General features: G+C 40.2%; 1 protein-coding gene across 2 annotated transcripts in view; it reads left to right on the forward strand.

Annotated features, from left to right (window-relative positions):
* Window positions 1-24,376, forward strand: part of LOC117962641 (noelin-2-like) — a 109,490-nt gene that overhangs the window by 22,069 nt on the left and 63,045 nt on the right. The window contains exon 1 of one of the 2 annotated variants that reach the window (XM_059007007.1): window positions 2,885-2,909. The exons of the other annotated variant lie outside the window; for it this stretch is intronic. The gene's annotated coding sequence lies outside the window, so the exon portion shown is untranslated. Of the gene's footprint in view, window positions 1-2,884; window positions 2,910-24,376 lie in introns of those variants that run through there. 2 annotated transcript variants of the gene reach the window in all.

A 24,376-nucleotide genomic window follows, 5' to 3' on the forward strand; every position in this document is an offset into this window, starting at 1 on the left:
TTCAGTTTTCTTACATCACCCACCGCGCACTGAGGCCAGGAACCAGCCAACTCAAATTCAATCTTACATATACGTTTGATTTTGCAGGTTGTTCACTGGTCCGCGGATTTTAATGTCATTCCTGTCCACTAAATGGTTCAGTCCAAAATCAACTGTCAACTGTGTTTTTTTGTATTGATTTTTGATCACTGGAATTAGGAGTGGTGTTCTATGCACGGGTTGACATCTGTACACAGCATAAGAGGTACTAGAATTTTGGCAAGTACTGCACTGTGATTGGTTGATTGCCAATATGCGATATATAATTCTATGAAGTGATTTGGATCAGGCCTGACCCTGCTGCTGCTAAGCTTTCTGTAATCTTTCCCAATCCCAGTTCCAGAACCAGTGGCCAGCCCTGGCCTTGCTGGTTAGATTCCGAGGTCAAAATCTAAATCTTGTGCTTTTTTTGAGTTGGGGGGGGGGGGGGGCATTTTTTTTTAAAAGGCTGTGTGTGGCTTGAAGCGAATGCGTGTTTCTGTGCCTTTTTTTCTTTCCATTTCCTTTCTCAGAGCCGTCTCGCCCACAAGACTAGACCCAAACAAAACGAGAATTGTAAATATCCATTCGCCCTCCAGCAAACACCATTATATCCAGTTTCAATGAATAACTCAAGAATAATTACGTTTTTTTTTCCCCCGTCTCCACTCCCATTCTCTTTGATTGCGTTTTCCTAAAAGCACGAAGATTTCAGGCTGATTAAACGCTGAACAGATTGTGCTTAATTAGGGCAATATCGTTAAGTCAACACGCCGTCCTCGTTCGGTGAATCACTGCTGTATAAATTAGAGATCAGGAGACAGTGTTGCCCGTGAGAGATGAATAAGAGCACACTACCACACACAAAATCATTGAGCACTATCCAACTAATACATTAGAAAAAACCACAGAGGCAGGACGAGAAAATAGATCAATGGGAATCTTTAGTGTTGATTCATTTGTCTGGTAATAACCCTTATGAACCTTATAAAAGCATAGCAGTGAAATAAAGCATGGTAAAGCATAGGTAAGCATTGCAAAGCCGAGAGAGAGAGAGAGAGAGAGAGAGAGAGAGAGAGAGAGAGAGAGAGAGAGAGAGAGAGAGAGAGAGAGAGAGAGAGAGAGGGAGTCTGTTAAATATAGCTTTTATTATCTTTAAAAGTAAGTACAATTAAATACATTAGGTTTGCTTGTAATTAGGAGAGAGCGCGTGGGTTGCTGTGGTGTTTTTACTTTTAGAACAATTTTCAATAACAATTTTTCATTACTGTAAATAATTGAGACATGTACAATTATAAAATTGACTATACAGTACTGTAAGTGCGAAATCATCTCTACTTCAATGAAAATGCCTCTGGTAATTTCAATGTTTAATATATTAAAAGCAGATTAACAGACTTAAGGAAAATGGTAACTAGCTGTGGGGGCTTAGACTTGTTTGCTAGGCTTTTCAAACTCCTGTCAGAAAGCAAAAATACAGTGAATTCATTTTCAAATTAGGCACTTTGGAACCTTGGAATAAGCATTCTATTATGAAGTCATCATGTCAACAAACCATGCATGAAAACGATGCACATGTATTATTGTTGTTATGCTTTAGATATTAAGTTTTGTATTGCACAAATATTTCTGGGCATTTAGGTCTTATTATATACAGCATATTCTATAGTGAACCATAACGATCCGTTAGTATATTTTGGGATGTGTACCTTTTACAGTAAGCTACATGTAACATCTAGATCTGGCTCCACGTCCCGTGAGAGAAGGAGGTTCATTGTGTTAATGTACGGGACAGCATGGAGTTCGAGTTAGACGCGCTCACAAGTTACTTTCTGTGATTAGGATAATTATGATAACGGATATTTGAAACTTTACTGAGGAGTAAGATATAAAGTGTTCTGTGTTGATTCTGTCGTGTTATTGTATTACACGACGAGACGCTCTATTAAATTATAACCAGCGGCTTATATGTAATGTAACTCGAAAAATACAAGTTAGGTCTCTTTAATGTACACAATCCTATTACACACTTTCTTTCACACCGGAGGCACGAACATCATAGTGCTGTTATTATTATTATTATTTATTTCTTAGCAGACGCCCTTATCCAGGGCGACTTACAATTGTTACAACATATCACATTATTTCACATTTTACAGATATCACATTATTTTTACATACAATTACCCATTTATACAGTTGGGTTTTTACTGGAGCAATCTAGGTAAAGTACCTTGCTCAAGGGTACAACAGCAGTGTCCCCCACTGGGGATTGAACCCACAACCCTCCGGTCAAGAGTCCAGAGCCCTAACCACTACTCCACACTGCTGCCCTGTTCTTATTTTTTAGCTTTCCTTTAGCTTGTGCGATATTGTTGTGTGCTGTCATTCCTAATTAAAATAAAATGGTGTTTATGACTGAAATTGAGTAATTGCTTATTTTGATGTTTTTGTAAAAATTGCGGTATTTATTGTTTTTAACTGGATTTAATTGTATTATTTCTGCGAAAACCTTATTCTCTTCCCGAGTAAAATTTAGAGCCTCACGTTTCTTTGTCACAACTGAATCGGTTTTAGACGCCGTAATTTAAAAACATGTATATTCTGGTGACAGAGTTACCTGAAGCTCGAGCTGTAACCTGCTCTATTCAGACAAGCAATGAAAGATACGATAGGAAAGAAAGTTAGGAACTTGTTCTGTAATACGGACCCTGGGTATGAGGGAGAAGGCACCATCTTTGAAAAGGGCAAAGTGAAGCCAGAGGCCTGATTATTAGTATGGGAAGATCAGGTAACTGGTAAAGGCAGATCAGCTGGGGTAATAAAAAGGCCACAGTTGGTTTGTTCTTTGATGGGGGTTGGAGAGAGATTTGCTGTATGGAGAAGTGAAGGTAAAAAAAGAAAGAATAAAGGACTGTGGGTTTTGTTGAGTAAACGAGCTTAGCTTGTCCCTTCTTAGCTCGGGAGGTTTGGTGGACCAATTGGTCTAGTGTAAAGTTTAGGACTTGGTGGAGTTACGTTTGTGGATTTTATTTTTGGTTATTGTAAATAATAAGTGTGCAAAAGCACTTAAACTGCAAGTTTCTGGGTCATCTTTAAAGGGGGCAGACCAGCCTTGGCTGGGACGCTACACCACTATATATAAAATGTATTATGAAACATAACGGATGGCTTGTACAGGCAATGCATATGAATTACTGGTAGTATATAATAATGTATTTCGTCTTGTGGTTTATGACATCTATGCTGAACTGCTCTTTTTTGTGAAAATGAGCTACCTGCCACTATTATTATTATTATTATTATTATTATTATTATTATTATTATTATTATTATTATTATTAAATTGATTCCAGGACATTAAGGATGATGCTGGCTGAAATGATGCTAATGATAATGACTGTAATAATTGTGACCCAGATTCCTGTTGGAGGATTATGGGCATACAGAACAGGTCATGAATATCACCCAGCAATATGAGGCCCATAATAGACTATATTAGTGCATAATTAGTTCAGCCACACGTTAACATGATAACAAAATAGCCAATACTAGTGCAAATTCAATTAATGAGAATAATTTCCTGCAAATCTGATTTTCACTTAATGGCACTAATGAAGCTTGTTGCAATTTAGCACTGCATTGAAAAGTGGTCTAATTGTGCAGAGGATGGGTAAACCGGGCCCCTTCTGTTGGTTATAAATTGCAGTCTGGGTACTCTGCTGAGGGCTTAGAGAGGAAGTAGACTGCCTGAGGTATTTCACGCAGCGCACCTTGAAACGAAAAGCAAACTGTAGCCCTGTCTGAATCAGAAATGCTCGTTATCAGCTAAAACGGTCTGTATGTTTCAATCAGGCTGATGTAAAATGCTCCCTGTTTCAGTCTCTATCCAGTCTATTTCTTCTAAGCAAGTGACGCTGACAGATCAGGAACTAACGGGGGCAAAATCTGCAGGGTTGGAGGGTGTTGGTATTTAGAAGTGTGTTCCCTAAAGGGGTACTAAAAAAACCCAACAACATTCTGCTCTCCTCGTTGGTTCTATGCTGCTAAGTTCCCGTTGTCATCATGCTGTTGAGCTTTTTTCATTTCTAATATACAGTATGTTATTAACTTTGAAAAGCCTCTGAAGGTGCAAATACTGCAGAACAGCTGTCTTCATCATACCCAATTCACTTCAGTTCATTATTATTTGATCTGGGTGGGAACCAATAAGATTTGCATCTTGTTTTCCAAGGGGTTTAAGGTAGAATGCACCAGGAAGGAGCAGTGTGGTAGGTTAAGTACAGATGTTCTGCACTTATTAGTGTCCCCTATTAAAAATAGAGCTTTTTAGATTTACACATTTTGTGTCCGTTTGGTTCAGTTTGATTAACTACCTGTTTTTTAAAAACACAAAATACTGTCCCAGATATTATAAAGCTGGTTTCACAGAACTGGCACTAATCTTGGACTCATTTATCTAAGTTAGCGTTCGGTAGTCCAAGATTAGAGATATTCAAGGTCTGTGCAACTCTGTTATTATGTTGATAAGTTTATTCTGATTTAGGTAAAAAGACAATTTCAGAAGTGCTGTCATGAATACCTATATGCGGAAATGGTCTATAAATCAATGAATATTGGCAATGCCTATAGAATGAACAAATTTTGCTTCATAAAGTCAATTGATATATTAACATATTGAATTACATGCCGCTTTGTAGTTTTCCATATACGAAAAATAAATACAAATCGAAAAATGTGACAATTCGAAATCTAACATGAAATACCACTGTACTACTATTATGGTTTCCGGTAGACTTTTGCGATATCATTTTGTAGTTTCTTTGATTGCATGATGGAGTAGTGGTTAGGGCTCTGGACTCTTGACCGGAGGGTTGTGGGTTCAATCCCAGGTGGGGGACACTGCTGCTGTACCCTTGAGCAAGGTACTTTACCTAGATTGCTCCAGTAAAAACCCAACTGTATAAATGGGTAATTGTATGTAAAAAAAATTGTGATATCTATATAACATGAAATAGTGTATAATGAAGTATCTTGTAACAATTGTAAGTCGCCCTGGATAAGGGCGTCTGCTAAGAAATAAATAAAATATCTAAATTATGTTCATCTATTTAGTATTTGTCGTACGTCTCAATCCTCAATATTGAGCCCTTGTGCTACAGTGCCAGACAGTTCCATAAGCTAAACTTCCTAGGTTCTTATTTGCTGGCTGTGTTATCAGGTTGTCTTGGATTGCAGTAATGGAAAGGTCTGACATAAAAGAATATGATTTTATAGGTCCCTCAAGCCCACACCGGATCTGCCTGTCTGCCGTTCAGTGACGGCGTTCGCGTTTCAACAGGTTCTTTCATAGTGTCCTGCCCCCCCACTCCCCTGCCAGCCCGCATCCATTCATGTGTGTGGGATGTAATAACAATGCAATTACAGAGCTCCAGAGCTGAGGTTTCACCGGGCACTCTCTCACTGCAGCTAAACCCTACAATCAGAGAGGAGGATGGAGCAAGTGATTAGCACAGATCACTGCTCGCACTTCTTCGTTATTCAGCGTAGTGTAAGAGAATGGCACCCTCAGCTGAATTCTCTATTCTTTTCCCCTAGTATTCCCTTATTGGGCTGTTCGAACAAACCAGGTGGGTCTCTCTGGGTCGCGGCAGGCTTGGCGCTGCAGGCTTTTATAATTTCTTTCTGAAGTGGATTTTAATTATAATTATTATCTTAAACAATGAGGGAATTGCAATTTAGCGTTTGCGTTGATGGTTCCTGCCCCCCTGACTCACAAGCCAAAGCAATTTTTCTTTTTGCAAACAAATGCGTGCTAGTAATTATACCTTGTAACACAGCAATGCTGTTGTAATTCTTTATAATTTAAGTCAGCTGATTCCCAACGATTCCTGTGGATAACTGGATAACTAATTACTGAAACCAGGTTTACAGTTGTGGCCAAAAGATTTGCATCACCTAGAATTGAGACATAATTAAAACAAAAAGAAACTATATGAACATAATTTTGATGTTTTATTTAACATCATGTAATCAAAAAACTACAAAATGATAACTCAAAAAGTCTACCTTAAGCCATAACAGTAGTACAGTAGTATTTCATATGAGATTTCGACATTTTTCAATTTTTCAGTTTTTCGTTAAGTATATGGAAAACCACAAAGCGGTGTGTAATTCAACATGTTAACGTAACATTATTCAGCAGGTTTCATTCGACTCTATGAAGCAAAATTAGTTCATTCTATAGGGTGATGCAGAACTTGGCCATAGCTGTAGGGTCTGCACGCCCGTCCGTATGTCTGTCTGTCACACGCTACGTGGTAACTATGGTAACTTCCTTGATGTTGCACCAATCTTCACCAACCTTGCCTCCTGTAGACAGTCGGGATTGCATCTGGCTGTGATCCAATGAACTCTCTAATGTTTCTGATAACGTGCAGATATAAAGCAGTTGTGAGGACCCTCTGTATGCGAGTGCACAGGTTTTCTTAAAGGGGATATCCAATTTTTTTTTTTTTTTTGTGTGTGTGTGTAGTTACATGTTCCTATATGTTGCTACAACTGTTTAAGTAAGGCGTGTGTATTGTGTTTATTTAATTTTTTTTTTGACATCCTGACCACTTTTTTTACACTATTAAATTGCAGTCCACTGTGCTGTGTTTTCATGATGGCTTCACCTATACCCTTCAGTAGAACTTCAGAACTGTATGATGGGGTTGATGGGAATATTGCAACAATATTGCAACTTCATAGCAATTCAAATCTAGTACATGCTTCATTTTGAATATATTTTTCTAGGGCAGAGGTGTCCCATCATGGTCCTGGAGGGCCATTCCACTAATAATAATTTAACAAGGAAGATGATCTAATGATCTGCTTCAGAGTCTGGATGGAGGTTTAGTTGGTTCAAGTGTACAATTCAGAACAGGGTTGGAACAAAGACCAGGAGTGGCCACACCTGATCTAGGGACCAGTTAATCAACTAGTTGCACCCTTCAAAATGAACAAAAAATAGTGATGACTTTGTGTTTGAAGTGTAACTAGTAGCAAACTAGCATTGTCAATAATTAAATGGTATTAAGCTGTTTGAATTGAAATGGAAAGTAATTGGGAAGCATGCAGCTTCAGATAGAAGGAATAATGGGCTTCCCAACCCTGGTCCTGGGGACCCCCTGTGGCTGCTGGTTTTCATTCCAACTGAGCTCTCAATTACTTAACTAGACCCTTAACTGAACTGATCATTGGCTTAATTAGACCTTTTTTTTTTACTTGTTTTCAGCTCTTAAACAGTTGCAGATTTCAAGTTAGCTGTAACATTTATTAAGTAACTTGAACTCTGGAATTTTTTTAGAATCCCAGAACAATTAAAAAAAGTCTAATTAAGCGAATGATCAGTTCAATTAAGGGTCTAGATAAGTAACTGAGGGCTCATTTGGAATGAAAACCAGAAGACACAGGGAGCAGGATTGGGAAGCCCTGAATTAGAGTAACATGTTTTAGAACAGGGGTCTCCAATCCTGGTCCTGGAGGGCCGGTGTCCCTCCTGGTTTTTGTTCAAACTGTACCCTACTTTAATTAATCTAATAAGCACTTCATTGGTCCAATTAAGTAATTCAGAGTACTGTTGGTACAAAACCAGGAGGGACACTGGCCCTCCAGAACCAGAATTGGAGACCCCCGTTTTAAAACATTGATAAATAGTTTTAAAAAAATTCAAGTAGTTTTGAAATACAGTTATCAAAAAACAAAGTGTTACAAAGCAGTACGTTCACAAACAGAGCACCAGACATTATCAAATAGATGATTTGTTAATATTTTTTTAAGGTGGCGACTGGTTGAATATTTTTACCTTGTCAAATTTATAGGTATTTTACACGTACGTTTATCTGGGTTCATCCCATTGTTTTTTTTTCACTCTTTGTTTATACCACACAGGGATGGAAATGAGACATTTTCAGGTTTTACTATGAGATTGATTAGCCCCAGTGTACAGGTAACAAGCTCAGGTGTGTCTTACTAGCATCATAGTGAAACCAGGAGTGGATCAAACGCTGTTTTAGTGAGTTTCATTACACAATGTCTCACTGCTTCATATTATTATTTGTAAATAAAAATGAGTTTTCAGTTTACCGCAGGCAGTGCAGGGTTGGAAATGAGACTCCTATTGCATAGCAGTTTCACCCATTCCAGGCTTTACGGCGAGCTTGATTAGCCACAGTGTAGAGGTAACAAGCTCAGGTTACTCAGAACCTGCACTCCCTTACACACGGCAGCATTGTGGTGACTTCAGTTTCCATCAAATTTGACACTTCCAAGCATTTGCTGATGGATCTGCTGGAAAAAAAAACAACAGGCGCCGCTTTGTGCATCGAAAGTAGTTTCTTCAAGGGACAGTTCTGATAAAGATATTCAACAGAACTTGAGCTATACATCTTTTTACATTTTGGCAACTACTATGGTAATAAATATCTGCTCTGCTCTGATGTATTAATCCCGAGAGAGGACAACAGGCAATAAAAGTTTGGTATCCATTTAACTGCCCTGGCTGTGATTTTTTTTTAAACTTTTTTTTTTTCTATTAATAAAAATACAATGGCCTGTTTAGTTTGCTTGATGCTGTATTTTTCTTGTGCATGTAATTGAGGTGATAAATGGAGACCATGCCCAAAACTAAATTATTATTAGTTTATTTAGCAGACGACTTTATCAAAGACGACTCACAGAGACTAGGGTGTGTGAACTATGCATCAGCTGCAGAATCACTTACAATTACATCTCACCCGAAAGACAGAGCACAAGGAGGTTAAGTGACTTGCTCAGGGTCACACAGTGAGTAAGTGGCTGAGGTGGGATTTGAACCAGGGACCTCGTGGTTACAAGCCCTTTTCTTTAACCACTGGACCACACAGCCTGGCAAGGCAGAAGTCACACAAAGTTGCTTTTAGCTGTATGTGATTGGCTTCTTTATGGTTAGTGTTGAAGTTTACACTTCATATGGCAAAACCATCAGCTCTCAAACAACATAGGTAAGATACTTGCATATATTTATTTTAAATAATCATATTGATGAAGGCAGCAGCTGCTTGGCTCGGCAATCTGGTTAACATTGTTTAAGTATAACCCCTTCATTTTCCTTTATTTAAAATGTATTTTAATACTGCTGTTATTTTGTTATGCTCAGAGATAAATGTAAAGTGTTTGGAGGTACACTTTATTTCTGGGGATCTTTTTTCCCTGGTGGGGTACTTTTGTGCAACACTGATGTGGCTGCAGAACATAAATGCCTCTGTTAAAATAATGTTATAAAAATGTAGATTAGTGTGTAATAATATGCTGTAGTTATTGTTATGTTTTGATTCTTGTTGACTTTTTATGTTGAAGCGATGCTTTGAAATGCAAGTTGAAATGTTCTTTTGTGTAAAAAAAAGTGAAAGTAGACTTGGGATTCTATTTGTAATTGTTGGGCAGAAAAGGGGAAGTGATACCTTTTTTATTGGACTAATTCATCACAAGCTTTCAAGACCTCAAAGGTCTCTTCTTCAGGTGAAAGTAGGAAATTGATTCGTAATTAATTGCAGTTACAATGGAATTGTAATTTAACCTGAGCACCTGCGTAATTGTAATTACATGTGGTTGATCAATTACAGTTCAAGTACGCATGTATTTTACTGTGAAAATTGATGCCTCTTATAACAAGAGATGCCTTATGCAAAACGTTGTCATGTCACAGAATCACAGAAATGGGTCTTGCACTTGAACTACCGTTAAGCAGGGCTTTCGTTTATTTTTAACGTTAGCACTGTGCCTGTGTTCTGTTGAACTGGGATGGCATCTGTAGACAAGATGAGCTGGAACGTGGACAAAGTTTGAACAGCGATGGCCATATTTCTCAACCCTGATTTACAATTCACAAACGAAGATGGACTATCACACCACATGCACAGTAACTGTTGCAAAGCACAGCGAAAACCTCAAATAAGCATTATAAAACGCAGGAAATGCACACAATATAAGCAGGGCAGGGGTGCATGGGGAAACTGGATAGCGCTGTGCAAAATTACTACGGCTGGTAAATTTCCTGAGGGAGATCAAGTCAGTATAACTAATTAGTTCATTATATCAAAAAGCAAGGGCAGATCTTTTCAGTCTGGTTTTAAAACCAGAGCAGTATTTGATGCTTCTTCTACTGTGAAACAGCGTGCCTCCTGTAGCTTGGCCCAGCCCACACTCTTTCTCCTTCCCGGAGATCAATGGTCTCTATTAATGTCAGTCCCCCACTTCATCCAAAGGAGATGGATTTTTGATTTGCATTAGAGGGGAGTAGTGCAGAGAGACAGTTGAAGCTGTTTATAGATTTTTAATCACCGAGGACGTGCATGGCTGCCTCAGAGGGAGAAAGGATTTGGTAATTATTAGCTCTTCTGTATTATTGTATTTGGCTGGCTGGGGGCGAGACGCATATGGATTTTTTTTTTTTGTCACAGATCTGGAGAGAAAATGTTTAGCTGCCATCTGAAAGGCCTGTTCTAAAGTCAGAATCCTTTTTGATTCGTTTTTGTACTTTAACCTTCTTGCAGATACAGCTCTGGCCAAAAGTTTGGCATCACCTAGAATTTTAGGATTGAGACATAATTAAAATAAAAAAAAACCTATATGAACATAATTTAGATATTTTATTTAACATCATGTAACCAAAAAAAACTACAAAATGATATCGCAAAAGTCTAGCGGAAGCCATAATAGTACTACAGTATTTTATTTAATTATTAGTTTATTTAGCAGACGCCTTTATCCAAGGCAATTTACAGAGACTAGGGTGTGTGAACTATGCATCAGCTGCAGAGTCACCTACAACTAAAAAGGACGGAGCACAAGGAGGTTAAGTGACTTGCTCAGGGTCACACAATGAGTCAGTAGCTGAGGTGGGATTTGAACCGGGGACCTCCTGGTTACAAGCCCATTTCTTTAACCACTGGACCACACAACCTCCTTATGTTAGATTTAAAATTTGTCAGTTTTTGCGTTAAGCATATGGAAAACTACAAAGCGGTATGCAATTCAATATGTTAACCTAACAATATTCAGCAGGTTTCATTCGACTTTATGAAGCAAAATTAGTTCATTCAGCTGTTCACTGAAGAAACTCCTTTCATCGCCCAAGAATTCTTTTGTTATCAACGCAAGAGGTGACTAGTCTGTCTGCAAGTGCGGGACCTGTAAATCTGAGGTTCTAGCGTATGAATAAATAAACGAATCAATAAATAAATAACCACCTCCTAGCTGAACAACAGAAGGGACAGGTCAAGATCAGGGCACTGGTGGAGCGTCGATCTTTAGAACGACGCTTAAAACAGTAATTACAGCACCGAGGTGCTTACCTGCAGACAATTCCTCTGCAAATGCTCTGCAATCCAGAAGATTTACAAAGCTGGCAAGCCCGAGTGGATGCAGCTGAACCTCATATAACACAGCAGCAAAACACTTAAACAGGCTAGTGCCGCCTCAAACATTTTGACGCCGGTAACCCCCTTAAAAAAAAAAATAAATAAATAAATAAAAAAAATCAATTTTCAATTAGTTCGTGGGAAAGACCTAGTATGGAATGCCAGTGAGGGGGTTTACAGTGATAAGCCCAGGCTTTTAAGACAGATGAGATCAAACCTTTTTTTAAAAAAAGAAGAAGAAAAAAAAAGAGCAGGCTTGCATTATTTGTACTGGCCGATGAAAGACAAGAGGATAAATCAGGTTTGGTCTTGATGACGGGACGTAATTATCGGGTGTTTTTTTTTTTTTTTTTTAATTTAGTCGTCGCCAATGATTTTTACCCCAGTTTTCTCCCCAATTTGGAATGCCTAATTATTATTTGCTGCAACCCCCGCGCCGACTCGGGAAACAGCGTGTCCTCCGAAACGTGTCCTGCCAAGCCGTCTTTTTTCACCCTGCAGGTCTACAGTAAAGCCTCCAGACCCATAGTGCCAGAGGACAACACAGATCTGAGTGGCTTTTACAGCAGACCCGCAGGCGCGCTGTCAGCTACAGGAGTCGCTGGTGCGCGGTAAACCAAGGATTACCCTGCCGACCTGAACCCTCCCCTCCCGGGCGGCGCTCGGCCAATTGTGCGCCGCCCCCTGGGAACTCCCAGCCATGATCGCGATGGCATAACTTGGACTCGAACCAGCGATCTCCAGGCTATAGGGCGCATCCTGCTTTCCACGTGGAACACTGGATGTGCCACTCGGGAGCCCCAGACGTTTTTTATTTTAACACAAGATAGCGTAGCCCAAGCCGTGGCAGATCCCATCATTACCATCATCAACCAATTCCATTTCTGTAGCTCCTTTCACGTAGTGCAGCATCAAAGGCTCTTTACAATAATACAGGATAAATAAAAGAAAGCAAGTAAATATCAACACAATCGATTGATCCGCCTGTCTGCTTCTGATGTGGCGCCATGCTACTGCAGTGTATATTAGTGATACCATCGGGATGTCTTTGGTATCGTAAAGTGTCTTCTGGGGGTAAACCCGCACTTGTCCAGCCAGCTCAGAAGGTACAAAGATCCGAAGATGCTTTGGGTCAGGCCTGCCCTGTGGTGCATTGCCATTATCTGCTCCCACAAGCCTCTGGGGTCACTGGTCACTTAAGCCCTGTTCACACTTGTATAGGAACGATACTAGTAAAATTTGTTCTAGTTCAGAATATACCGATACGATACCACTTTCTGTCCTAACTCTCACTTTTCAACACCAGTACAAGACCGATAGTGTTGCGATGTACCTGTCCACATTTAAACTGTCTTATGTTGCTTCGCTTACATCGAAGATATTCTGTATGACATCAAGATACTCCGTCTCACTGCGGGCAAAGGGTTGTGGGATATAGAGAGCTCGGGAGAAGATTTTCTATTGAGGGTCAGTGGAGCGGTGTTGGATTAAGCTGCTCTCAGATGTGAACAGGCGCTGCGATACTGTTCAACAACGATGCCGGTATAAAAGTGTAAGTGTGAATAGAGCTTTAAAGGGGCAACAGAAATATGCAAAAGCCTTACAGTTAAGCAACTCTAAATTAATTTTTCTTTGAAAAAGCCAGAGCACAAGCTGAATTTATGTGATTTGATACATTTCAAGTCGGTATTTCTTCACAGAAAAAAAAATGTAAATCCTCAGTTTTGGCTGCAAACTGCTGCATCCCTATTTTGAGGGCAGTCAAGTTAGACGTGCCCGTAATCAGAGCAGTGAAATTTCACACCGGCTATGAAGCTCAACACACAGAAAATGGAGCTCTATTGTCACTGTGGGGAGGAAAACACAGAGAGATATATAATTTGTAGGCTTCAGCCTCTTATTTTATATTGAGGAGTCATAAAAGCATCCGAAGGGCTGTATTTGCAGAGTTACATTTAGACTTTTGCGGTTAACAAAAATAGATTAAGTTATCATAACAATACAGTTGAAGAGAACCTTAAAATAACAGGCAGATGCCAGTTAAAAATGCTGCAAAAAAATTACAAAGTAGCCTGTGCTCAAACGAGGACAATGGCACTTAATGGGTAATAGGGGTACCATCAATCTATAACAAGCTTTGTTACATTATGTCAAAATATAAGTGTTCCCAACTGTGGTGTCAGCTTGCCAATGGCGGGTATGGGAGCTGCCCTTGCGTTACACTTGCCCCTCAATACAAAACTGAAGATCATGTGTTTGGGGGGCAGTTGCAGGTAAGCAACAAAAGGACTAGGAGCTGGGTGTCTATCGGCAGATTCTCCAGTGTTAAAGCTTCTTTCCTGCTTACTGCTGCAGTCGTAGCTGAATTTGTCACCAGACCCTTGAGCAGTGAATGTTTATTGGCCGCAGCCAAGGCACTTCTTAAAATTCAGACTTAAGTTTTCTGCACTAAGAGGTTTCATCCGGAGTTGTCTCCATGGGAACCGAGGAACATTCCAGCCCCAGGAGGCGCATTCTCATTGGTTGTCAGCTTGAGGATCCTGGACAGGCATCGATGGAGTGTTTTAAGGCCTAATTGGGAGGCTTATCTTCAACTGGAAAGACAAGTGTGCAGAAAGGAAGAAGGGTCATTCTGTTGGGTCTCGAGCGTTTTTGATTGGGCAAGCTCTTTGTGTGTTGATGATTTGCCAATACTGTAATCACCGTTTTTCTATTTGTGTTTCTTTTAGTAGAGGGAGTGCTACCGTTCCAGATTGAGAAGTTGCAATCATTTGCCCTCATGGTTCTGATGAATCTAAACTGTAATTTGTGGTAGAAAAAACACATTTCAACAACAGCAGAGACATCCACAATTCGTTCAATGTAAAGACTTTTCTCATACCTCTTATTAAAATCAACCTAGCCCTGAAGCGTTGTCTTTTATTATTTGAAAATATTCAGGATTGTCATTCCATGCAACCTCTCTTTTAGGTACCAGTGTCTTATAACAGATCAAATCCAGTCAAGGTCATTTACTATCAAAGTCATTTCAATGTGTTCTCTAACTCCTCCACAGACATGTCAACACCAGTGAGACCCCTGCTGAAAAACCTTGGGATTAATGAAAAACCAGGGCAACTTACAATTGTTACAAGATATCACGTTATTTTTACATACAATTACCCATTTATACAGTTGACCCTCCGGTCAAGAGTCCAATAATCAGATATGCGTCACACTCGTTTTAACCGTCACTGAAGTCACAATTTTACAAGGTCGGATATGTGAGTGCTGACTGTAGTGCCACTTCCATTGAGACTGACCATGTGGAAACAGGTCTAGGGATTGATGGCTCATTTGTAAGAGCTGTAAACCGAAGCAGGGCGAGATGAATGAAGCAGTTACCAAGAAGAGCAATGGAATTGGTGCACTGTACATTTTCTACCAACGACCTAAGCAACAAGGCGAGGGGAAAAAAATAAAAATAAATAATAATCAATATTTCTTTTACGCCTTCTTTAGTTTTTAATGGAGCAGACAGTAATAAATTCTGGCGGCCGATAATAGACAATGCGATGCAGTGTTGCAGCGATGGAAGTTTGCCCGTTGATCTGGGAAGGTTCTGTCGTATTATTTCCCACACAAATGCAGCACAAGAAAGCTTCTCCGAGACAGACTTGTCAGAGCCACGTTCCTTCACGACTGAAACATTCCCTTTCACTCACAGCCCCACAGATCTTCCAGCCAGCTGATTTAAGAATCCCCAGGGGTGTCTGTGGGTGTAAATAAATACATGTACTGTGCTGTAAAGTGTTGTAGCTCTCATTCCCCTCAAGGGAGATGCCATTTCCCAGCCTTGCAATTAGCATCCACTGGCTGTTTTGCTGTTTGCGTTTTTATCCAATGTGGCTCAACTGTTTTCGATATAAATTAAGTTCCTCCCACACACATTGTATGGGGTGACAGCCGCAGGATGTGACAGCATTGTCATTTGTTTTTAAACGAAATTCCCAGCCTGCCTTTGGAACTTCCGAAGTCCCAGAATCCCCCAGTGACCATAAGCGCCCCGCGCACACGTAAGGACTGTTTCTCTGCTTCTTTATATTCTAACATAGTGTCACTGAGGTGTGCTGAACTGGAGAACATTGCATTTTGCACAGTGTTAAAAGCAGTGTATAGAGTACATGATATAGGCTTTCAGAAGCACTGCTATAGAGTGATAGAGGTTGCGTTTTGAACACTGTGGTTTGTATCTGTTTTGCTGTGTAATGTTATACGCTAAGTGATGTTTTGTGACCTCTGGTTTATATACACATAGATGTCTTTACACTCAATAAGGCTGAACCAGCGCCTTGAACACACACAAAAACACGTCCATCACAATAGCTTGATGAAACTGACACGTGATTGGATGAGCTGGCTGTGGCTTCCTGGCACCTAATCACTTCCTGTTGGAATGAAGCCTGTTGAACTGAATGGAAAGGCAAGGGCTGGGTGTGAGCGGTTGTGATGTAAGTACATGTCTTAGGCAGATGTCAGCATTGTTAAGTGATCAGCCATGATGGGGGCTTGGTTCTAGGTCAGATTCCCTCCAGAACGTGACCAAAATTAAAAGGAAGTAATTAGGTACCGGGAATCTATGGTGTTTTAAGTAAAATAAAATTAATAAACAGTGATCATGTGACCCGTAAGAGGGGAAGGAATGGATTTTTGAAAGCCTTGGTTAGCTTTCTCTTTTTGGGTCACCCTTTGAGATGAGATTCCTTACCCTGTGTCTCAGGAAGTTTGTGGCTAATGAGAGGTTGCATTACCCTCAGAAGATTAACCCTGTGTTGTAGTTAAGGAATAATCCATCCGGAGAAATTGACTCTAGCTCACTCAAGAGCTCCTTGATATTTACCTGAGCAATGCAAGCAAGACTTCTGGTTGCCGATCCAGCTGGGCTGTAACAGTGTTGTTTTATGACTGCACTTTCATACTTTTTCACAAGCCGTTTTTAGGTAGATCGGGTCTTGGTAATACTGCAGAAGAAAAAACTAATTTAAATAAAAAGTAATTGAATCGTTTTATACAAGCTCTACTGGTTTCTTCAGAGCTGTATCTGTTCTGTCTTGAAATGTTGCTTTGATGAGACAGGTACCTGTGAAAAGGAGACAGCTTTCAAGTTTAACGGGCAGCGTTGCGTGATGCATTGCCCTTGTGAATTCTGACTGCTGTCAGTGAGATGGGATGAAGCTCTGTCGCAGTGAATGCAGACGAGTCTGGCTCTTGTGCACAGAGGATAAGACGCCCGTTTGCAGTGTGTGTGGCCCAGCCTCCGCCCTGTTATTTTGGTTCTGTGACCCGGATCTCACAGGTTGGCTGTGGTCGATCCTGAGGTTAAAGATCAAAGGGGGAAGAGTGCATCAGGCAGTGTTGTGGACATATAAGGTTCCTTGTTTAAACTGCGGCCCAACATCCACTGATCGTGTCTGTCTGTCACACTCTACATGGTAGAAGAACTATCTTGAGTTTCTAACACATTCTCCTCGTCTCCTATAGACCTTGCAGACTGCACTGGCGCTTTATTCACACGTTTCTACTGCTCATCTTACTGAGCACTTTTTCACGAGTGCTTCACCGAGCAAATTGAAGGGTTATCAATTTGAACTCGGAGATTATGAGGCATATGCGCGTGCACAGGGCTTTCAGAAAAAAAATCGGATTACTTTTGGGGGAGAGAAATTAAACAGTCTGGAAACAGACTGAACACCTGGGCACTATTACAGTTCATTATTCACGTCTGCATTCGTGATTCTAGGGCTTTTAACCTCATCTCTCGTCTCACCGACTGGAGACAGAATCCATAACGGCATCACACAACACTGCCTGTTACAGGAATAAGTTACCCTACCAGCATGGCTTGATCTGCCTGATTCTCTTGACAACCAATCCACTTTGAAAGCTCAGTAAGGGTATTAAAATGTGGTCCAATATCCCTGCTGTTCTTGTTTTTCTGGTACTGTTTCCTAAAATGTAAGAATTTATTTATTTATGGGCCTTTGTTCTCAGTAGGTCAAAAGGGAATTAAATTCAATTAACAGAAATCTTTTGCAAGAGATATATTGCAATATATATATATATATATATATATATATATATATATATATATATATATATATATATATATATATATATATTTCTGCTATATCTTTTAAATTTACCAGCAGTTTCATTTATAGTGCATTATGTGGCTGTTCTTTCGTTGTACTTTGCTGCCCTCTTGTGACACAATCTGATATTGCAGCCCTATAAAAACATAAGTGGAGAGTGTATTAGATTTGCAAGACAAGCCATTTCACTTGATGTACTGATTTGCAAGCCTGGTCGTTGCGCTGTGTTGGAAATATCCATAGTCCATTGAAAACACCTGCATTTCTAGGGCAGTTTTCAACGACTGCATCCAAAAAAACATGCCCAGTTTTACGCTTTAATATGGGTGTCTGCTTTAGTTTAGCCTTCAATGTATCCTCACTAATATTTACTATACTGAACGCATAAATGAACATAAGCGACAAAATATTCTACTGATCTTATAATTAAGGAAGACGGGTAGCATTTTTGTATATAGACCTACTGTAATGTGCTGACCTTGAGTTACAGCAGCTCCCGTATATGCTTCAAGTTCTCCTCTGCTTGTTGGTTTCATGTCTTGTTGTTGGTGTCGGTAGCTGCATGCTGACCTTTGCCTCGCTGTGTTTAAACATAATCTTCAGGTTTGAACAACACCAGCAGCGGAGCGACTAATCTGATGAACAGGAGCGACCGGGGTCAATTCCTGTTTTTTATTTACAATTCCTTTTTAAAAATCAATTTCCAATTCCCTTTAAATCAATTCCAACACATCATTGATCAAAATTGCAGTTAGTCATATGCTGTTAAAGTGAGCTTCTCGCGGTGGCAACAAATTACTTCAGTTGAAGTCGCTGTTTGTCAATGAAATTGGCTTAAAATTAAAACAGTTGAACAATCGCAACAATTACGTCTCTAAAATGTCAATTCCAATTCCTTCAAAAGGGGGATCATAAGTTATTATGTCGTATCATCTCTTGATATAATAAAAAACATTTCACATCGTCTGAGTAGCTTGAACCCAAACTGCACGAACATAAAAAAACAGCTTCAGAAACTTTATAAAACTGGCTTACTATATTTTCATACCCGACAGCAGTACCAAAAGATACCACAGGTTGTCTCTCTGGTAACATTAAGAATCTTGCATTTGCTCCAAGTTTTTTTTTTTTCTGTCAGGTGATATAGACAGTAGACATAGAAAATGTTTTTGTCGTCCTAGCCACAGATAGAGTAATGGGAAACGGCAAATATACCACGGACATTTTCCATGCTAAACATTTACAAGTCTTGTCTGTTTTATAAAATAACACATGGGTTGAAACAAGACTCCCGTTGCACAGCAGTTTCACCCATTCCAGGTTTTACTACGAGCTTGATAAGTCGTAGTGTGTAGGTAACAAGCTCAGGTGTGTCTTATTAAACTCATAGTAAAACCAGGAGTGGATCAGACTGCTATGCGATGAGAGTCTTATTGTCATCCTTGTAACAGTGATTGAAGGGGTGGTTTTATTTACAAAGCTGGCAAACTGGAGATTTAGTTACCTACCTATACCCTTACTTGAACTGATAATGTATTAATGAGACCTTTTTACTTGTTATCAGCTCTTAAACAGCTGCCAATTTCAAGCTAGCTGTAACATTTTTATGACTAACTTGAACTCTGCAACTGTTTAAGAGCTGAAAACAAGTTTGAAGGTCTAATTAAGCAAATTATTAGTTCTATGAAGGATTTAGTTAAGAGATTGAGAGCTAAGTTGGAATGAAAACCAGCAGACACAAGGGGTCCCGAGGACCTGGTTTGAGAAACCCTGCTATAAAGCAATACATCCAATTATAATGCCAAAGCCATATCAGACCAATCCCTTTATTTTAGGTAATGCTGCGGTCTGCTAAGAGACCTCTGGATAATATATAGCCTTGTATTGTCACTGCATCCAAGATATATATATATATACATATATATATATAGATATATTGTAAAGTTCAGGCTCCTGTTAAAGTCCCTCAGAAATGCACACAGACATTTCAAAGGGGTGATATCCGAGGAGGATGAAAAGAGATGCTTTCTATTCTCTATCCATTAGTCAGCAACCTACAGCACTTTGAAAGAAACTGGACAGGAAACAGGCAGAACATGGATTTGTTTTGCTTTTATCTGCAACGCGTGAACTTTTCGAAATAACAAGCTGGAACATACCTCATTATGATCCCCCCCGCCCCCTCGCCCCCTTTCGCTTTTAAAGAGCGGTGTTGCAAGCGGCGGCTTTTAAACATACCATACCGAGCCATTAATGGCAAGAAAACAAAAGCCTCAGCGTTGCAGAGCGCTAATGTGGGCTCATGCGCTGACCCTGGCAATCCAGAACAAACACACACAGTTATTCAGCACAGATCCACTTTGCAGACAGGCAGGCTCACAACGGAAGAGGCCAGGAGGCTCAGCCAGCAATGAGTCATGCAGTCAGGGGCTCGCTGGTTTGAAGCGTGGTTGTGTTGAGTTTGCAGATCTTTGCAGGAGGGCCCTTAGCGCTTGGTGGTTTTTTATTTTATTTTTATTTTTTTATAAAACTTTTATAAAAGTTGTTGAGGACTCAAAACTGTTTCCTGGTTGTTTGTCGCTCCAGTAGTTATGAAACATTAACAGCTGGACTTCCCGAAAGACCTGAATTAAATTACTACTGTGCTACTATTATGGCTTCCGGTAGACTTTTGCGATATCGTTGTGTAGTTTCTTGGATTACATGATGTTAAATAAAATATCTAAATTATGTTCATATAGTTGTTTTTTTTAATTGTCTCAATCCAAAAATTCTAGGTGATGAAAAACTTTTGGCCAGAGCTGTACTGTGTTAAGCTGCGAGAAAATAACTAAAAGGCTGAATAATGAATGACTTTGCTTGACTTTTGGAGGAATCCTTTTCAGGTATAATCATTATCTATCCTGATGTTTAATCCCTGCTGTATTCAATAATGGAAAAATACAATACACCCCTACAGGGACTCGGTGATATCCAGTTTACAGGGCTCTGTTAATTGGACCGCATTTATACTACAATATCGAGCGACTAAGCTTAACCCCTTCGCAAAAGCCCTGTGGTTTTTAATATGTGTTTTAATTAGTTAAAAGACACTTTGCAAAGCTGTAGTGTAATAATGGATTTTTGAAGTTTAATGAAGCATATGGGGAGGCAGTAATTAAAGTTGTATGCAGTCTTACAGATTTGTTTTGTTCTGATTAAGCTGTGTTGGATTATTGAGTAGATTAGTTTTGGGGGAAATGAAGCAGACAGTGTTTAATTAAAGAGAATACAAAATGAAAAGCAAGCTACGGTATATATCCTTTTACTTTACTTAAAAAAAAAAAAAAAAAAAAACTAAAAAAAAAACATATGCCTTGCAGTTTAAATTTTGGACATGTAGCAGGTTGGGAGTAATAAATACAGCCAGACAAACCATTTGGGTCATTGTGTTAAGTTGCAAATGGCAGGCAAATTGCCCCTTCCACAATGCATTCATTTAGCAAAGTGGTGGTTCAAGCAGGGAACTCACTTTTTAAGCTAGATTAAAATCGTAAACAGCAAGCATATTATGCACCTTCATTTCCAGAACATTCGTCAGTTGAATGGCAAGTATCTCATTCGTCATTCGATAAAAAAAACTCGTCCAATGATCAGCCAGAAAGGGCTGTATATACCTTGATCCATTACGTCTCCACTGTGCGCCAGAGTGCGCCTCCTCCTCCCCAGCCTCCACCTGCTTTTCGGCTTCGTCTAACGGGGGAGGGCAGCTATCCTGCCCCCCTGTTCATGGCTTCCCCACAGTCAGCCTCTCCACTGTCAGCAAGCTACATTATGGTCACGGGTACCTCGAAGGGCGAGGTCAAAGATGTAATGGAAATGTGTGTGACGTAGTATTTGTTGTGCAAGCTTTAATAAATATGGTCTCTTATCGCATGCGTTTTCCTGACTGAACATGGGTGATGTGCTTTCACTATGCTTTATGTGCCCCCAGTGGAACACAGCCCCAAGGGGTTTGAGACAACAGGGCTTAAAGTGTGAAATGAGGCGTTCTGTAAGAGATCCAAAGAGTCAGTGAAGGGCCTGGACTGGTGTCGGCATGCAGCAAGGTTCTCAGTAAACATCGTGCCAGCTTTGCTAATTGGAATGGCTAGGCCATCTGTTCAGCTCATTCTGAGAGTGCCAGTACAGCGTGGGCATGGGCTGCAGCTGCACATCAATGTATTTATTCATTCATGTATTTATTTATTTATTTAAATCACTTGACTGGTGCAGTTTTGTAAAGCTGTGCAGCCTGGCGAGTGTTTTATTTGGTTGGAGCAGTTACTTCCTTTATAAAGTTTTATAAGCATGGCAAAGTGTAGATAAAGCATAACAGTGAAAGCATGGTAAAGCACAGGTAAGCGTTGTGAAGCACAGAGAGTTGTGATAAAGCATAGGGAAGCATTGTAAAGCACAGAGAGGTCTGGTAAAGCATAGGGAAGCATTGTAAAGCACAGAGAGGTGTGGTAAAGCATAGGGAAGCATTGTAAAGCACAGAGGTCTGGTAAAGCATAGGGAAGCATTGTAAAGCACAGAGAGGTATGGTAAAGCATAGGGAAGCATTGTAAAGCACAGAGAGGTCTGGTAAAGCATAGGGAAGCATTGTAAAGCACAGAGAGGTCTGGTAAAGCACAGGGAAGCATTGTAAAGCACAGAGAGGTCTGGTAAAGCATAGGGAAGCATTGTAAAGCACAGAGAGGTGTGGTAAAGCATAGGGAAGCATTGTAAAGCACAGAGAGGTGTGGTAAAGCATATGGAAGCATTGTAAAGCACAAAGAGGTGTGGTAAAGCATAGGGAAGCATTGTAAAGCACAGAGAGGTCTGGTAAAGCACAGGGAAGCATTGTAAAGCACAGAGAGGTGTGGTAAAGCATAGGGAAGCATTGTAAAGCACAGAGAGGTCTGGTAAAGCATAGGGAAGCATTGTAAAGCACAGAGAGGTCTGGTAAAGCATAGGCAAGCATTGTAAAGCACAGAGAGGTCTGGTAAAGCATAGGGAAGCATTGTAAAGCACAGAGAGGTCTGGTAAAGCATAGGCAAGCATTGTAAAGCACAGAGAGGTCTGGTAAAGCATAGGGAAGCATTGTAAAGCACAGAGAGGTGTGGTAAAGCATAGGGAAGCATTGTAAAGCACAGAGAGGTGTGGTAAAGCATAGGGAAGCATTGTAAAGCACAGAGAGGTGTGGTAAAGCATAGGGAAGCATTGTAAAGCACAGAGAGGTGTGGTAAAGCATAGGGAAGCATTGTAAAGCACAGAGAGGTGTGGTAAAGCATAGGGAAGCATTGTAAAGCACAGAGAGGTCTGGTAAAGCATAGGGAAGCATTGTAAAGCACAGAGAGGTATGGTAAAGCTCAGGGAAGCATTGTAAAGCACAGAGAGGTCTGGTAAAGCATAGGGAAGCATTGTAAAGCACAGAGAGGTATAGTAAAGAATATATTAAAAAAAAAAAAAAAAAGGCAAACCATAGTGAAAAATCGCCATGACCCGGTGCCGTATTGCGCATGGATTTTAGACTGAAGCGATTTAAACATCATACCGGATTCCAGAATATACAGGTTCCGGATTGCAGAGGGTACCACACCATTCATTTCAATAGGGATTTGGTTGGTACCCACAAATTGTACAGAATGCCGGTTTGTAGCGATCACGCAACCACTCTCCTCACTCACACTCCATGGATATCAGCAGGTATCCGTGAAATGGAAGGGGTGGAGTTTTTGTTTGCAACAGTTCTTCCGGTCTAAATCATCAGGTTTGTCAGGTCTGAGCAAACCGTGCGCTTTCCCCTCTGGGCTGGGGGTATTAGGCGTTGTGAGGCGATGTCTCGGAAATCAAATTAGCTAAAGAGCAGTTTGATCTCAACACTTGAGTGAATTTATTACTGCCAGGTGCTGCATCAGCTCCGAGGACAGAGAGTGAGTCGAAAATATGATGACATTCGCTGCTTGTCTGGTCTGTGTGTTTGTGAGTCTGCCCTCTGTGGAGAAGACTGCTCTGAAATCTTTTTAACGCTGGTGTTGATTAGAGGCTCGCTGCCCCCTGAACAGCTTCAGTGGCAGAAAGACATTACCAGTAATCCGCAGGCTTGTAACTACAAGCACTGGAGAAGACGTCTCCTTCTGTTCAGAAAGCACTCAAGCAGACCGCTGAGAAATTTGAAAGGCAACAAACGTGACAGAATTCATAATTCTTTCTTTCTTATGAAATACATGATATGGTGCATATGAAAATAGAAAAAAAAGAAAGAAAAGAATATACGATTATTCGGTATTGTTTGTTTGTTTGTTTATCTTTCTTTTTAATATGCACCAAGATGCACTATAATATTAACGTGACCCATTTTGTTTGTACATAATCTTTGTCACTTGATCGCCTCGCGTTCTTACACAGCTGTCTTTTTTTACTGACCCGCCAGGAGACTTGACTGCTCAGCAGTTTATGCGCGCCAGAGGCTTTATTTTGTATGTGGTTCTACATAATTCATGAGGGATAATGCATATGTAGATCGGAGGGCTGTGATTGGATGGCTGTGCCCGTGCCCGGAATCCATGTGTAAATAAATTAAAGACTGAGTGGAGGTTGACAATTTCCAACACGCATGACCGAGCCGGGTTACAGCTTCTACCTGGCCGAGTTACGCTAACAACTCGGCCCCCTGTGGATATTTTTTAATCTGGCTTTGTCATTTTGTGGCTGGGAACTTTGGATTTTAGAAGACTAGATTTCTAGACTAGACTTGAGGTTTGATACAGCAGAGTTGCC

This window comes from Acipenser ruthenus, chromosome 34 (assembly GCF_902713425.1).
Source record: "Acipenser ruthenus chromosome 34, fAciRut3.2 maternal haplotype, whole genome shotgun sequence".
In the NCBI taxonomy this organism is placed as follows: Eukaryota; Metazoa; Chordata; class Actinopteri; order Acipenseriformes; family Acipenseridae; genus Acipenser; species Acipenser ruthenus.